We start from the raw sequence: 16,022 nt of genomic DNA, 5'->3' as shown, positions 1-16,022 counted from the left end.
TTGTTTTATTTAGTAGCTAATTTGAGAAATCTCCCTGCTGCTGCAGTCTGGGGAGGTGACGGCGCCATTGGGGACTAATACATCAGAACTTCTGATCCACAGGTATGCCCTGCACCGGGTGCTTCAGTGGGGGCAACACCTAACCAAGAACATGCCAGTTGACTCAGTTCGAGCCCAGCGTGATGATATGGAAGGCATAGCAGAATAAATAGATATGGGGAGCATATGGACGGCTACAAATCCTTCCTCCCATGAGAGCATCTCTAGTGGTTCCTCTAAATGAGGTCCTCTATATCTCCATATAGATGACTATCTATAAAGATTCCTTTTTAGATGATCTCAGTTTTTCAGTGGTTCCTCTATATCTAGGACATCTAAATTCTCTCTCATATAGTTTAGTAATATTTCAAACAACAACAATTCAATCACATTTCAGTATAGGTAATGCAATTCATATTTCAGTAACAGCAATTCAATCATATTTCAGTGTACTAAAGAAACTAGGAGCACAGTACAAAAACTAGCAGAGAAGATTGTCCCGTCCGCGTCGGGGTCCAGCGCCGCGGCCAGCGCCGAAGCCCAGCGTTGGGGTCCGATTTCGGCCGCCGGCCAGTGCCACCGCCCTCCCTCGATTTCGGCCGCCGCCTTCGATTTCGACCGCCGCCCAGCGCCATTACAGCCCCTTGGCGCCACCGCCCTTCCTCGATTTCGGCCGCCGCCTTCGATTTCGACCGCCGCCCAGCGCCGCCCAGAGCCCCCGCGACGGCGACCTCGCGGGAGACGCTCTCGCCTTCTTTGATCTCCAGATGCGCGCGGGAAGGAAAGCGCGGGGCAGCAATTTGGTTTAGATGGCCGTGGCTTCGTCCTCTATATTTGGAGGATGGAGCAAGGATATGGGAGCTCCTCTAAATTTAGAGGACGGGATAGAGAGACCACTGGAAGCCTTTTTTTTGCCTCACGACCATCTAAATGGCTTTGGATGGCCCTTTAGAGGAACCACTAGGGATGCTCTGACAACTTTTACGGTACCCGGTACTCCAAAACGATGTGGTGGAGTACCAGGCGTATCCGAGTATCCGACCGTCCGTGATGTAGGACTAGCTTATATTGTTTTATTTTGAAAGGGCCAAAAGAGAAATTAGCATGATTTTCACTTTAACCCTCTTCCTGATGAACGATAGAGGCAGAGCATATGGTCGACTCCCACTGCGGCGCTCCGCCGCCGCTTCGCCTCGCGCCGCCGTCTCGGTCGAATCCGCGGCCCTCGGCCCCACTGAGCTGCCGCATCTGGGCGTTGTTGGGTGCCTCGCGCCGCCGCATCTAGGCGTTGTTGGGTGCCTCGCGCCGCCGCATCTAGGCGTTGTTGGGTGCCTCGCGCCGCCACCTCCGATGCTGGAAGTCGCATCTTCCTGAACGACCGGTGCCGACCCTAAATCGCTGCGCCGTCGCCCCGTTCTGCCCTGGTTAGTTCTTGATCAGTCTTTGTGAAGTAAAAGTACAGTAGTAGTCGTCATAGTACATTCTTTGCCCAGATTTTAATTGTTGAACAAATACCATGCTTGTTCGAAGTGGTGAGAAATTTGAGAAAATACAAACACATAGGATTGTCTCTGATATATCATATGTAGTTTTGAACCAAACTGATGTTAGAAATTATATTACATTTTTCATTCGATTCATAGCCAATCAGTTGATGTTTCCTGATGTTTTCATTTATGAGTTGTGCTCAAGGTGATTTTGTAGTTTCGTTTAGAAGGAGGTTGGATCATGATCTTAATCAACAATGGCAGTATATTCAGGGGAAAGCTAGAAACATCACTATTTCGGTACAGGAAGACACTATCTCCTGGGCTCTGAATAAGAAAGGGGTGTTTACTATAAAGTCCATGTACCAGCACTTGGAGAGAAATTTGTCTGGCCCAAACAACAAATGGATTTGGAAATCCAAGATTCCTCTTAATATTAAAAAATTTCTTTGGCAGTTAATGCAAGATGTAGTGTTAACTAGAGATAATTTGAAAAAAAAGGAACTGGCCTGGAAACTTGTTTTTTTTTTTTTGATAAAAATGAGAATAGGAATCATTTTTTCTTTACTTGTATCTCGACGAAGGTTGTCTATATGGACGACAAGGAACAAAATAACGTTTGAGAAATATGTCTTGCAAGCACCAGTGTTGATAGTCTTTACTGTATGTGCTTTTTTGAATCATTGGGCAGGACTCTATCAAGAAAGAGGAGAAGATGGCGATTGTTGCAGGTGCGGAACAGATGATGCACGCTGCTCAAGAATGTGTGAAGAGGAAGAAGGATGCTGCAGCGGTGGCCACTTTGTCGTCTGGATTGCTGATGATCACCGAGGGATGAGGAGAAGCCCCGGTGGTGGCTGTTGGCTGGGAGTTTTCATTTTCGTGTTCTGCTGTAATATATACTTGTGGTGAGGATAGTGAGCGTAGAATAATCATGTTTTTGCCCCGTAGGGGTACTTGAGAGCGAGTACTCACAGCGGCTTTCCTGGTTGCGTCCTCCCAATTTGAGCTAACTTTCTCCTTGGATAGTCGGCGAAAGCAGAGAATAATACAAGAAAATGATATAGAAAATGGTTTTGCTGTTGTCCTATATGTACCGAGACCTGAAGTTTGGTTACAGTTTCTTTTTCCTGCATGTACCGAGACCTGATGTTTGGTTTCGCTGTCCTATATGCATTGAGACACAAGTTTGGTTACAGGTTCTATTTCCTGCAGTGATTGCTTTATTATGTAAAGATAATATTGCTTGTGTCGTACCGTGGCTAGTTCGAAAATATTTAGTGCAACTGACCTGGTTTCACTGTCAGATTGGAAAAAAAAGAAGATTATGTTGCTGGGACCAAAGAACTGAAAGGAAGTGTTTTGTCTACTCAGAAGAAGGGTATCATTTGCAGAAGTACTTTGAAGCTATTGATTACTAGTTGAATGCCCGTGCGTTGCCACGGTTGTTCAATGGTTTTATTGGGAAAATATATCGTACATGCAAACACAAAATTAGACACATAGTATTAGAAGAACAAAAAACACAGTGACCATGAATGTCTTATATCAATTTGCAATCAATCTAAAAAAGTTTTACACAAAAGAATCGATAATATAAATTGCACTATACAATCAGGGAGAGCAATCAGTTACCCGAAAGTCAAATATGAAGGCAGTGAAGAAAGCCTCGACTGACTTGATCTTTATAGTGTCCATTCAATTTTCTCCGATGGAGGCCTTGACTGACTTGATCTTCATAATGCCCATTCAATATTCTCTGATGGAGCGTTGTACTGCTGAAATATCTATGCCCCTATCCAGCACATACTTAAATTGAGGTGCTCCTAAAACTGCAAAATAGAGCTTCAACCAACGAACTTGTAGGAAATGGAAAATGCGCAGATAGGTTCTCCTGAAATATTTGAGAATAAGTGATATCAGAAAGTGTACAAACATATGGCATAATGCACAGTTAACCTTGTGCTCTATTCTGAGATATCTTTCACAATACGAACAATATAGGGGTAGATTGGACTTAATAAGTATGAATGAGCGCACAAGGATCTTCACAAATGGTCACCACCTCTACTGGTAAAGGTTTCCTTGTAATTTTTGCTCTATCACAAGAAAACAATAAATCCAAACTAAAAGCTGGAACAATCACGACAACATGCCTAGGCAGAAAAGTGTGACCAAATATTATATTTTCACTGTCATAATTTTACAAATATTGTCAGTGTTTATTCTCTCGAACACACACTTTGAACACACACCAAAACGTGTGCCTTTGCATATTATAAGGAAAACCGTGGAGAAAACAAGGCAGTTACTGTAGTTGTAGCAAGGCTACAAAGCGAATAAAAAGGTAAGGAAGAAAAAAATAATGTGACAGTGTTTAGATGTAACAGTAAGACTAAATATATTTTTGGCAACACTGTGCTTCGAATATGTAGGTATCGCACTACATAAATTAAAATATATGAGCTGGGACAATCTGGTACCAATTGCGCTAGAAGCAACTACAATTATGCTGTGTAAAAGAAATAGATTTTGTGAAAGCATTAGGAAAGAAAACTTCCAATCTATAATCTAAAATGAAACGAACTTGCACAAGCATTAGCACCCTCCTTCTGCACCTTAGAGATCTGGCATGTTACTACTAATACCCAGCCAACAACATGAGTAATTAAGTATCCAAAGCTCTCCACTGCATAATTCTCTATTTCTCTATAAGAAACTACACTCCATAATTTTCTATAAGGAAATGCACTCAAAATGCTAACCACCAATATGATCTTGATAGCATTTAATTCTCTTACCTTGCATACAGGAAGATGTCGCCATGATATGGATAACCAGGCTCGAAGTGATGACTTCCACCACATTTCTTCCCTGCCGCACATGTGAACATAACACATAAATCTTCTAACATTTTAACAGCAACTCCATCGAACGAGGGGAAGAGCTTCCAATTTGAGGTACTCAACCTACCGATCGGTCTCATCTCTCTCCTTTGACTTCTATCCAACTAACCCTTTTTCCTAAGAGTGACACCATTGTACTCCATAGCCACCCCATTCTAATATGCCACTCGCAACTGTGTGTCAGTGTTCTCTCCGAGTCAAGTAAATCGCCATACTCGTTCTCGTAGCCCATGACTTTGGAGAAAACGCAACATCCCAATCCTTGTTTTGCCAACATTAATCGTGGTGAATTCCACTCCCGCATTGAGCTAGTAATTTTGTAAAATAATTTTGCAATGTTCATTGGCCCTAAAAGAGGGCTCTTTTTCTCTCATATTTCCTTCTTTTAAGAATAGCAGAAAATCCAGGATTTCGAATCATAAGAAACTTCCTAACTTGGGATTAAAATAACCCACAGAAAGGAGTAACACAACACAATTTATTCACCTTTTTTCACCATCGGAACCATCTAAACAGACAAATGGCAAGTTTGATACTTACTAAGAAATCAACAGATAGAAAAGAACTTTGCAATACCATGAATAGTATTTGTAGGTCCTTACACGTTGAGCCAAAACTACCACCTACATTCTTTTGTTCTCTTAATTAGCGAGAATTTCTATCTGCATGTACTGCATACTTGGACTGCATACTTGATTAGATAATCAGTATTATTCGTCTTGGAATCCATTTATGCAACAATGAACACCACATAGAGACTAAATGGAGGTCAATGTGTATCTTTTCTGAATTGACAAATAATGATGTTTGCTAAACCGAGTCAGATCATGTGTGCAATAAGTACAAGGACATTTCAATGCTTGATCTCTACCTCTGTGAGAGCATCTTTACCCCATGAGTCTGATCGAGGAAAGCATGACAGGATATACATCTTGTTTACTTACTTCACCTCCTTGATGTAAATATCCCTTCACAAGGTCTCGAGTACCTCTTCAAACCTCATCAGCGGCCTATCTTGCAGCACTCTAGCATGCTACAGTATCACAGCTGGTCAATAAATTGATATAAGGAAAACATCTGATATTTAGGGAGAGACTTGTATAGGATCTCCCCATTAGGTAGGATCGTAGGATCAACTTAGAGAAATCATACTTTGGCTATGCGAAAAAATCTGAAAATAATTAGCAACATGAATATAGGTTGTATCTACAACTCCAAAAAATTTCAGCTCAAAATCTAATCTACACTTGGAGAAACAAAAAAGACAAATTCTGTTGTGAATAGTGTCAGATCTGGTTGAATAGTATTTCACACTATTCACACCCAGATTTATCTTTTTTGTCTCTCTGAGTGTATATCGAATTTGAAGTTGCAAATTTTTGGCACTGCATATGTAACATAGATGTGTGTTCTCATTTTTTTTTAGAATTTTTGAACATATTTTGTCTTTGCAAAAAATTAATCTCATAGATCCTATCTAAGATCTGATCCTACCTAAGTCTTTCCCTGATATTTAGATAGAGTAAAAAATGGAAGTTAAACATGCATTTAGAAGGAAGTATATATATGTGTTGCGATGCAAACCAGATATATATGTGTGAAAGCATCAATCTTGCAGAAAAAATATTTCACATAATGGAAGAATATTGTTTGTTTGATAAAATCACTACAGTAGCATGTATTAGCACCGGATATAATCCGCGCGGAAAGGTATTTCTACATCTGACAAAACAAACTGAAAATTTAGAGCTAAGATGAATGAAATAGTTAATTTACACACGTACAACCCAAAGCTAAGATGCCTTCCGATTTCTTGTAGCAGCATACTAAACCTGAAAGCTCCAAACATGATCCAAATCGAGGGCAAAACTAACAGGAATTTAAAGTAGGACAACCTGCACAATCTGGTGGTCTAATAGCGGAATCGGAATTTTTAGCAAACATGAGTAAACAGAGTTAATCAAACATCCCTTTCAGGCCCAAAGCATGGGTTCCCAACACCCTCGAGCTGTGCAGCAGGCAGAGAAAACGTGAAAATCGTCCAGGACAGCAAATACATAGGAAATAGCTGCCAAAATTGAAGATACGGACAAGGAAAGGGGTCGGCTGCTGCTATCCCCAGTCCATGCACGGGATAATGAACACTCCCCCATGAAATCATGAACGGCGCAACCGATTTGTTTAAGAGAAGATGATTGGCGATGCAATACCTAATATGGTCCAGTCAACTCAACAGCTTCAATCAGTCTAAAAAGCGGCTGGTTGGCGACGTCAGTCAAGAATTGGGACGACCAAGTCGATCCGGCAACGTCGACGTCGAGCTGCTGCCTTCTGTCCCGGCGACCCTGACCCGTCGAGCTGTTGTCTCACGCGGGCTCGGCTTTGTTGCCGGCTGCATTGGTGCAGGACGTTGTTGATCATACGAATATCAAAGACCCGTTGACCCGGGATCTGGGAGGTGGGAGATGTGGCGTCATCATTGGCGATCTGAGGCCTTACTCGCTGTTTTCTAGAATCGATATCAATCAAGGAAATAAAAGATTTAATTTGAGAGCTTTAGGAAAGACATCAGTATTTGATTTGATTGAGAGTTAATGATCGGGGTGGGACGGTGGGTGCTGTCACAAGTCAAACAGGGAGATGGATGGTTAGATATTGAGCGGGGAGGTGAGGTAAAAATTGGACGAATGTGATGCCTTCAATGACGACCATCAAATGCCTTCAATGACGAGGCATGGGCGCTGATTCGCTGTGGGCGTAAAGCTATGCTTGAGATCCATTGCACTTGCCGACCCCGAACAAGTTGTTTATATGCCGGTATCATCATCAGATGACCGACGCACAAAAAGATGATGCGATTGAATATGGAATTGGTTGCCTTCGTGCATTTGAAGTCTATGACATGACGATGAATCTTAGCAGGGGTTTTGACAAGTTAGGGTTTGCTTCCCAAACATGTGCAATTTCTTCGCTAGGTACAAGTATTAGGTTTTTTCTGGTGTTCTGTCTTAATATTTGTTGGATGCATGAAAGGAATCCCCGAAAATACCCTGAAATTGGGTGTAGGTGCCCATGGCTAATCCAGGAGCCTTGACTGTATCCAGGTCCCATGAGACAATCAGTAGCAAGTTTCGCTTACCAAAAACTGTTAATATAAGAATAACGTCATGGCTTATAACATACAAACATGAACTGTACGCTTGACCAAACTTCACTATGTTGCATCTCAAAATTATTGGTGATCGTTTGTGCAAGTAGTGAAACTGAATGTACCTCTAGACTGAAAGACAAGATTACACCATAGATAATGATTACTCTACACGGTGGAAATCAGTACTCTAGCTACATACTATAATATTAGCATTAACCAAAAAAGTGTAGAGTATTTCCTATATTTGCATTTCTCGTCTTCGAGTCTCTTATCATATGCTATGTACTTCTCCTTGTGATCATACAGCTGTGGACATACATGATCAGGTTTGTTCTCCCAATTGTAAAATTTGTTTTTCTTCTCGTTCACAAGGTACACTGATGAATCCAATGCATCATGCAGACTACTGTTTGAAGCCGTAGTGCAGTAGTTAACCATCTACAGCCCTGCACACATTAGTCACATCACACCAGAGAAAAGTTAGTGCAATGCAATTCGAGATGATATTGCAAAATACTGTATTAGATTGGCCGTGATCATGAAGCGAGAGCAGTTCTTAGTATGTCTTGACTGTAGATTAATAATTTCTCTGTTATATTCTTTGCTTCTACATGCAGGAATACTTCATAAGAAGAATCTAACATGGTACCTAACTAAATTTCAAACGTACTCAAATACCAATTATTTTGTCCTAAATCTTACATCTATGGCAATGCAGATTTTCTTACCCTTGAACCGTGGACTACACTGGTACGCAGCAGTAATCATTCCAGAGGAAAGAGATATCCAGATTCTCAACTCAATTCCATCTATGGAACCAGGCGATGAACTCCAACACACGGTCAGATTACACTCTATCATCCGGATAATAATTATTTTTTGTTATATTAATAATTGACTCGAACAAACACTTTCAGCTAGAAGGTATAGCTGCGTATTTAAGGATGGCAGAAGAAACTCTCAAAGAAGTTTCTAAATCACACAAGTGGCCAGACTACGGGCCTGTTTGTTTGGGCTTTTCCTAGCTTTCCACGAAAATAAGCAGATGAAATGAACCAAACAGGGTGCTTTGGCTGCAGGCTTTCCCAAAGCCGCCGAGCGAAATACACACGGAAGAGAAAGCACCTCGGGAGGCGAAAAGTCCGTGTTGAACTGAGCGGCAGGTGAGCCGGCCGCATCGACGGCCGCGGGCGCGGTGAGATTCGGGCATTGAGTAACAAGCGCCAGCGTATTCGTACATCGATTGAAGCAGATATATCGTATTTCGGACTGGAAGGACAGCAAGGACGTATGCAGCATGCTTGCACTGTCTCCACGGCATCCGTAGCTGACAAGAACGACCGCTGAGCAGATTGTACAACCTGCCCCGCACTGTATAACGTTCGGATTCCTGGTGTTTTTACCATCTCTGTCTTTATAAGCAGCCGCGTAGGAATTCCAGGAAGTCGTCTCCCTCATCCGCACAGTTCTTGCACGCTGCACCCCCGCACGCTTCATCTAAAGTGTGTTTCCACTTTTCACTTTGAATTTTCGAAGCTACAACTTTTGTTGTCTGAGGTGAACAGTATTTTACAGCGCCTACCACTTTTACAGCATTAGAGATAGGGTTGAAAATGAAACGAAAACAGACATAAACATGTTTTATTGTTTTGTTTCCATCTATCTTATCGTAATCGAAAATGGAATCGGAAACCCTGGAAACGAATATGAAAACGGAAATCACCGGATATGAATACAGAACGGATAGGTAGCGGATACGTTACGAAAACGGATATTTGCCACAACACAATACGGCATAATACCTTAATTTGTAGACCGAGTGACACACATAAATAAAATGACAATAAGACACACTTGACTTCGACAAGCGGCAATTCAATATAAAGTAACATACATAGTTTTACAGCTCATGCACATGCAATTATACAAAGTGATTAGGGTTAAGAGTAATTAGTGAACTTGATACTTGGTCAAACCCAGTTTCATGTGTAAATGTAGGCCCCTACTAAATGCACGGGCCTCTCTAGGTTATGTTTTTGGAAACTTTCCATATTTATTTTTCCGGAATTTCCTTTGCCGTTTTCGTTTTCGTCGAAAAGGGCTCCCCCGTTTTCTTTTCCGTTTCCGTTTCCATTTATGCTTTTGTCGTTTTCGTTTCTTTTCCTCCAAATGCCGTTTCATTTTTCGTATTTGGCCCTCCATTTCCATTTTTTCGGAAACAGACGAAAAGTTCCCCTTTCATTTTTAGTCCTTTTTTTTTTTGAGAATTTCATTTTCAGTCCTAGTTGGAGAAAAGGGCGCTAGCCTGTTCCGTTACTAGTGTTTAGCGACCGTGATTAAAGCCCAGCCGTTGAGGAAGGAGCGCATACTCGATTTTCCAATTTTATGATCTTTATTTTATTTCACCTAAGCGCTTAGATTAATGCCTAGCATTGTGCATGCCCTTAGGGGCGCTAGAGAATTTGGGGATGGTGCAGTTCGATGGGAGTACTTATTGCTTCCGTGGGAAGGTTAAAAAATTGGAATTTACCAGGGAGCATGCATACCATCCCGCACTGCACATCGTCCGTGTTACGGACCATTTCCTGACATCGCACGGGGACGTCCCCTCATCCTGCCACCGTATTGGGCGTGTATTCGACTGTTTAGGCTAATAAGAGGGTTTGCCACCATTATTAACGCGCGCATCGCGAGCACAAACGATCGGTTGGATATCAAGGCTCACGTACCGCCCGGTCCCATATATGCAGTCTCCTCGGGAGGTGCTTTTCCTGGCTTCCCGCAGCTTCCTCACTTAAGACTGAACCGGTATATCCTTTTGACCCTTTTATCCATGGTATTTACAAAGAACTGCCACTGAGCATCTGACCGAAACGTCACGCGCGCCACTCCAGCCAACAGGACATGCAGCGTTGCTTCTCCGAGACAATTAGCAAACAAATAATCACTATAGATAATTATTACGCTGGCGCACTGCATGCAGCTGCTACTAGCTCTTTGATTAACGCACAGTGCATCACAGAGACAAGAGAATCGCCGCAGAAATTTATAAGTAAACTTTGGCATGCATGCCACATATGGATATAATACAAATGTTCCAAAATCATTGGAAAGAAAACCGTTTGGTGATCCATATATTTTCTTTGAATCGAATAAAGTATTACAAATAAATTTGAAAAATTGTATGTTCTTATGGCCATAAAGGGTATTTGGGACATTCATCTATTCACAGCCAGACAGCCAGCTAAGTTGCCAAACAGTGAAACTCGGAACAGCAGCTTTCCCTACACAGCGGCTTTCCCTGCACAGCCAGCCAGCCACAACCCAAACAAACAGGCCCTACGATGTGCACCTTTGGAATAGAACTACTATTAAGAATCTGCCAAAGCAGAAAGATCAGTACGTACATTCATCACCACATTGTGATTTAGTTTAATAACCTGAACAAATGCAGTCCTGATGAACTTTTCCTAATTCTTGCAGAAGCTCCTGTGGTCTGTTTGTGCTCTTGTTCATACAGTACTGGACAGGAAAAAAACTTTCAAAAAAAATTACACAGGTTTGCAATAATTAGTATATGCACTTACAACTTTTGTCCATGATTTCATTTTAACTTGCACCATTCATTCGTATGCAGAAAGATGTAGACATTTATAGGAAGCAACGACCATGCGACATGCACTACAGCGGGAAGAACAAGATCGACGTAAGAAAGATGTCAAAAAAACCAGACGCAGTGCCTGCTCGACGATCGTCTCGCAGAAAAAGAAAGAGGACAGAAGATGTTCCTGGGACTTTGAGTGGTGAAGACTAGCAAACCAGTTTACTACAAACATTTGTCCTGATAGGCCATACAAATTAGTTCGTGATTAAATTTTATGCAATAAGCTTAGCTATGTAACACTCCAGTTGAATTGTTTTACGGCATTAAGTTGAAGATGTGGTTTAAGAGTGACTTTATTTGCATCTCTTTTACGTACCTATGCACTATGTTCAGATTGCCCATTTATCATGGTCAAGGGATTGTATAGCTAACATAACATATGCTACACATACCCATAATAAACCTTCAAACTTACTCCGTTGCTCCTAGAAAATGTTGAATGATTAAAACCACAAACTCAGTGGTCACCATTTTCAATGCTGCTCATTTTTTCTTCACAGTACTTTATGTCCCACTTTAATCCGTGATGTATATGACATGCTACGAGTGGTCCCCTTGGTACATTTTTTGTATTCAATTCGAAAAAGGTTAAGACCATTTAAGAAATGGCGCAATTCCTCTTTACTATACATGATGCAAGTACAAGCAGTAAGAGGTAACTGCTTTATTGGTCGTTTCCCGTTGATGTGAGGGTAGTTCATAACTTCAAAACTCAAGTTTGTGCCCCTGACAAAATATTTGGAACCGCATATTAAGCAATTATGTTGGTTGTTTGTATCATTGTCACCTAAAATATAGATTAAAGTATTCGCTATTACACTAATCATGAAACACATGTCAGGTTGGCTCTTTCAGATTGAAGTATTAGCAGATGAACAGTGACATGCCCTATAAAACCATATTAATACCGACATCCAACAGTACATTCTCTGTGTTTTCTTAATTACGCCAAATCCAATAGTCCTGAACTCAACTATGAATCCACAAACAAAATCCAACTTCCAAGCTTACTTTATCGGAAACAAATTGTACCTCATGTAAGGCATTGGGATAAGAACAATTCTAAATCCCTAACAAGAACATCAATTCTAAAACTGAAACTGTCACCCACCAAAGCAAAACAGAGACTGGATTGGGATTTGGATGGGACATCAGTTCATATCTAAGCAATTGATAGATAGCAATACATTGTATGGAAAAATAAGAGGGATTTGGATTGGGAAGAACGTCCGGCGCCAGGTCCAGGGAGCCGGCGCCACGTCCGCTCGTACCTTTGCTCCACGTCGCCGCCCACGTACCCGAGGGTTGGACGCCACGGCCGCGCCATGCGTCGCTTCGTCGGAGGCCTGGATGCCATGCCCGGGCGGCGCGTCGCCTCCTCCACAGTGCATCCGTCTGCGGATCCACGCGGCAGCGCGGGGCGGCTAACAAGGCCAGAAGCAGCGCCGCTCAATGGGGGTCGGGGCCGCGGAAACGTTGGAGTCGACGGCGCGAGGCGCCGCGGCGGCGGGCGGCGGCGCAGTGGGCGGCGGGGATGCGGAATCGACGAACCGGCGACGCAGTGGTGGGCACGATGCCGAAATCGAGTGTGGCGCCGACGTACTGGGGGTCTGGGGCCGGTGCGGAATCGGCGACGCCAGCCCCACGCCACGACCGCGCGGTGCCTCACCATCCGCCCATCGGCGGCTGCTCCGTTCGCCCCGACGCCACCAGTAAAATCGCCTAGGGTTCGTCCCACGGGCCAGGACAGGTTGAGACCAAACGAATACAAAAGATGCAAAAACGCATCTCACACAAACAAAGATACATGTCAATACCCCTACGATGACGAACCTACTATTAAAATTATGTTTTGACCCTCCGGACGAGGTACTCCCCCAGTTTTCCCTCAAAAATTGACTAGTACTGTAAGCTCTAGTGGTGGAGTACGGGCGGGCGTCAGCCGCCCGATCGGCAGAATTGGATGGCCTCAGTTTACTTGGGGGTACTGTAAAAGTCCTCTCCTCCCATCCGTGTGCAACATATGCCGAGGGACGAGCAACATCACTGGAGCACCATCACTGGCCGCCGCTCCGGCGACAGTGGGAAGGGGAAGATGGCGGCAACATGCGGGGTTCACTTGGAGAACATCGCATCCGGGTGTGTAGTGGCGGCGTCAAACTCGAAGGCGGAGGTGGTACAAAGTGCGCGTTGCCCGACAGATCTTGGCGTTGGCCAGAACGTGTCACTGATGCAGAACGGCGGCACAATGGCCACAGTAAATTCAGAGGCATGAACTGAACGACTAGCTATAGGTAGCATGCAATCGTTCTATATTGCACTTCAACCATCAAGCTCTTCAGAAGATTTTGGGCGTTCGAGTGCGCCGGGCTCCAGCGTCTTGACAAGACCACAATGATCACGGTCGAGAGGACCTGCTTGTTGAGGATAGTGGCGCGGAGGTGCCCAAGTGCAGCTGCGGGTAAGTGGTTAACCCGAATCTTTTGCTCACAAGCTAATTATTTTCAAGTTATAAACTACAGTGAGGAAGGTTCCTATTTTCATTGGATTTTCAGGTGCATGCATTCTATCAGCTACATGCGTGGCTCCATGATGATGGGTACATATGTATGTTTACACGAATATGGAGTACTAATTTGCATAACTATCGTCAGGTCAAAGCGTGCACCGTACACCTAATCTTAGTGTGCAAAAAGCCACAATCTTATTCAAATTTCACATCAAAATACTAGAGTCTTCATACTTCTTCCATTGATCTCAACTGATTTACGTAGAGAACTTCAGATACGTTGGTTAGGCAATGCCTTCTTCAGCTCTTCGTTGCTGGTACAAATAAAAAAAAGGTGTCATATTTTCTTTCTTCAACAGCAAGATTGATTGGAAATCATGGGTACAACAAAGAAAAGCAAATATTTATTTTCAAATTTAGTAGTGAAGGAACGTGTAGTGTATATGTTCTACTTTCTCTAGATACATTCATTTTTTGGCAATTATTTTTTGGTAGTGAAGAAAATATTTAATAAAAAATAACCCGTATACACGGGTTGTATTCTCAAATACTTACTAAGATGGGCATCTTCAATATTTATGTTGATTCAGAATGATGCATGAACTTATTACTTAGCATGCATTTAAGATGGGCAGCAAGGAGGAGAACAGCCGGGCGGAGATGCAGCCACCTGCGGCTCCTAGTCGCGCTTGCAGGCGGTGATGCAGACCCGGAGGACGTGCACGTTCGTGGAGGGGAGGGCGCTGGCCGGCCATGGTTGCTACACGTGATGCAAGAAGACAACCCATTACTCGCCGTGGAATAGAGGGGAGAGGAGGACCGGCATGCATCCATGGACAACAAATTCCCCAATACTAACTTTCTTCCTATTAGAGGCTATTCTTGGCACAAAAACGAAATAAAAATTATAACGAGAGGTTATTACAGAGGTAATAACTTTCAAGACTCAACATAAGAAAATTACAGAAATTAAACATGGGTTATCTCCCAAGTGTGCTTTTCTTTAACGCCTTTTAGCTAGGCGCAAAAAAAGAGCTAGCATCAAGTATTATCAAGTGAAGAAACATCAACATCATAACTTGTCCTAATAATAGAATCATAAGGTGAGTTCTTCCTTTTCCTAGGGAAGTGTTCCATAACTTTTTTGAGTTGGAATTAATATTTAATAATCCCATCTCTCATATCAATAACAACACCAACAGTTCTAAGAAACGGTCTTCCCAAAATAATTTGACAAGAAGCATTGCATTAAATATCCAAAACAACAAAATCAATAGGGACAAAGTTATTATTAACCATAGTAAGAATATTATTAACTCTCCCCAAAGGTTTCTTCTTAGCAACATCAGCAAGATGAACATCCAAATAACATTGTTCCAACGGTGGCAAATAAAGCATATCATAGATTTTTCTAGGCATAACAGAAATGCTTACACCAAGATCACATAAAGCATTGCATTTTAATTTCTCCTCTCTCATTTGCATAAGAGCATTTGTAATGTACTTTGTAAAAGCCATATTTATAGCACTAGCATTAGGACTTCTAGCAAGCCTTTGTAAGAACTTAAGTACTTCATAGATATTGCAATCATAAAAATCAAAGTCATTATTATCAAAGGTAAAATGATTATTGTCTCCCATACTCCGAAAAATTTCAGCACACTTATCAGGAACAGTTCCAGTTGTTCTAGGAAATTTTGTAGAAGGAGTGGGGACTTTTACTACAACAATTATTTTACCATTAATAGTAGGAGGTTTGATAGCATTTGAGACTTCATTACTACTGGTGGTGGTGATGGTATAAACTTTAGTAAAATTATTATTTCTAGCAATTTCACCTTCTCTTTCCGACCTAGCATGCAATTTCGCCAACATCCTAACATTGTCATCAATTCTAACTTGAATGACATTCAAAGTTTTACTTTCTTTAACATCATGAGGCATAACCTTTAATTTAAGAAATTTAACATCATGAGCAAGGCTATAAACTTTAGAATCAAGAACATCAATTTTGCCAAATTTTTCCTCAACAGATTTATTAAAAGCGGTTTGTTTCCTAATAAAGTCCTTATGCATGACTTCAAGATCACAGAGTGCACTTCTATTATTGCTATAGTAATTACCATAAGAATTTTCATAAGCATTACCATTATTAGAAGGATATGGCCTATAATTGTTGCTACCAAAATTATTCCTATAAGCATTGTTGTTGAATTTTTTTGCTTCTAATGATGTTCACATCAACATGCTCTTCTTGAGCAACCAA

At 42.0% G+C, this 16,022-nt stretch overlaps 3 long non-coding RNA genes across 3 annotated transcripts; all 3 read left to right on the top strand.

The window, feature by feature from the left end:
- The first annotated feature begins 1,084 nt into the window (after window positions 1-1,084).
- LOC127306698 (uncharacterized) lies at window positions 1,085-2,729 on the top strand. Its single transcript, XR_007854814.2, has 2 exons — window positions 1,085-1,463; window positions 2,218-2,729. It is a non-coding gene; the product is annotated as an uncharacterized lncRNA (long non-coding RNA).
- Window positions 2,730-8,129: 5,400 nt separating this feature from the next.
- Window positions 8,130-8,582, top strand: LOC139832866 (uncharacterized). Its single transcript, XR_011747488.1, has 3 exons — window positions 8,130-8,228; window positions 8,302-8,424; window positions 8,501-8,582. It is a non-coding gene; the product is annotated as an uncharacterized lncRNA (long non-coding RNA).
- A 2,340-nt stretch (window positions 8,583-10,922) lies between these two features.
- Window positions 10,923-11,486, top strand: LOC127306700 (uncharacterized). Its single transcript, XR_007854816.1, has 3 exons — window positions 10,923-10,982; window positions 11,067-11,142; window positions 11,221-11,486. It is a non-coding gene; the product is annotated as an uncharacterized lncRNA (long non-coding RNA).
- The last annotated feature ends 4,536 nt before the right edge of the window (window positions 11,487-16,022 follow it).

This window comes from Lolium perenne, chromosome 6, assembly GCF_019359855.2.
Source record: "Lolium perenne isolate Kyuss_39 chromosome 6, Kyuss_2.0, whole genome shotgun sequence".
In the NCBI taxonomy this organism is placed as follows: Eukaryota; Viridiplantae; Streptophyta; class Magnoliopsida; order Poales; family Poaceae; genus Lolium; species Lolium perenne.
This window is presented reverse-complemented; position numbering and strand designations above follow the sequence as displayed.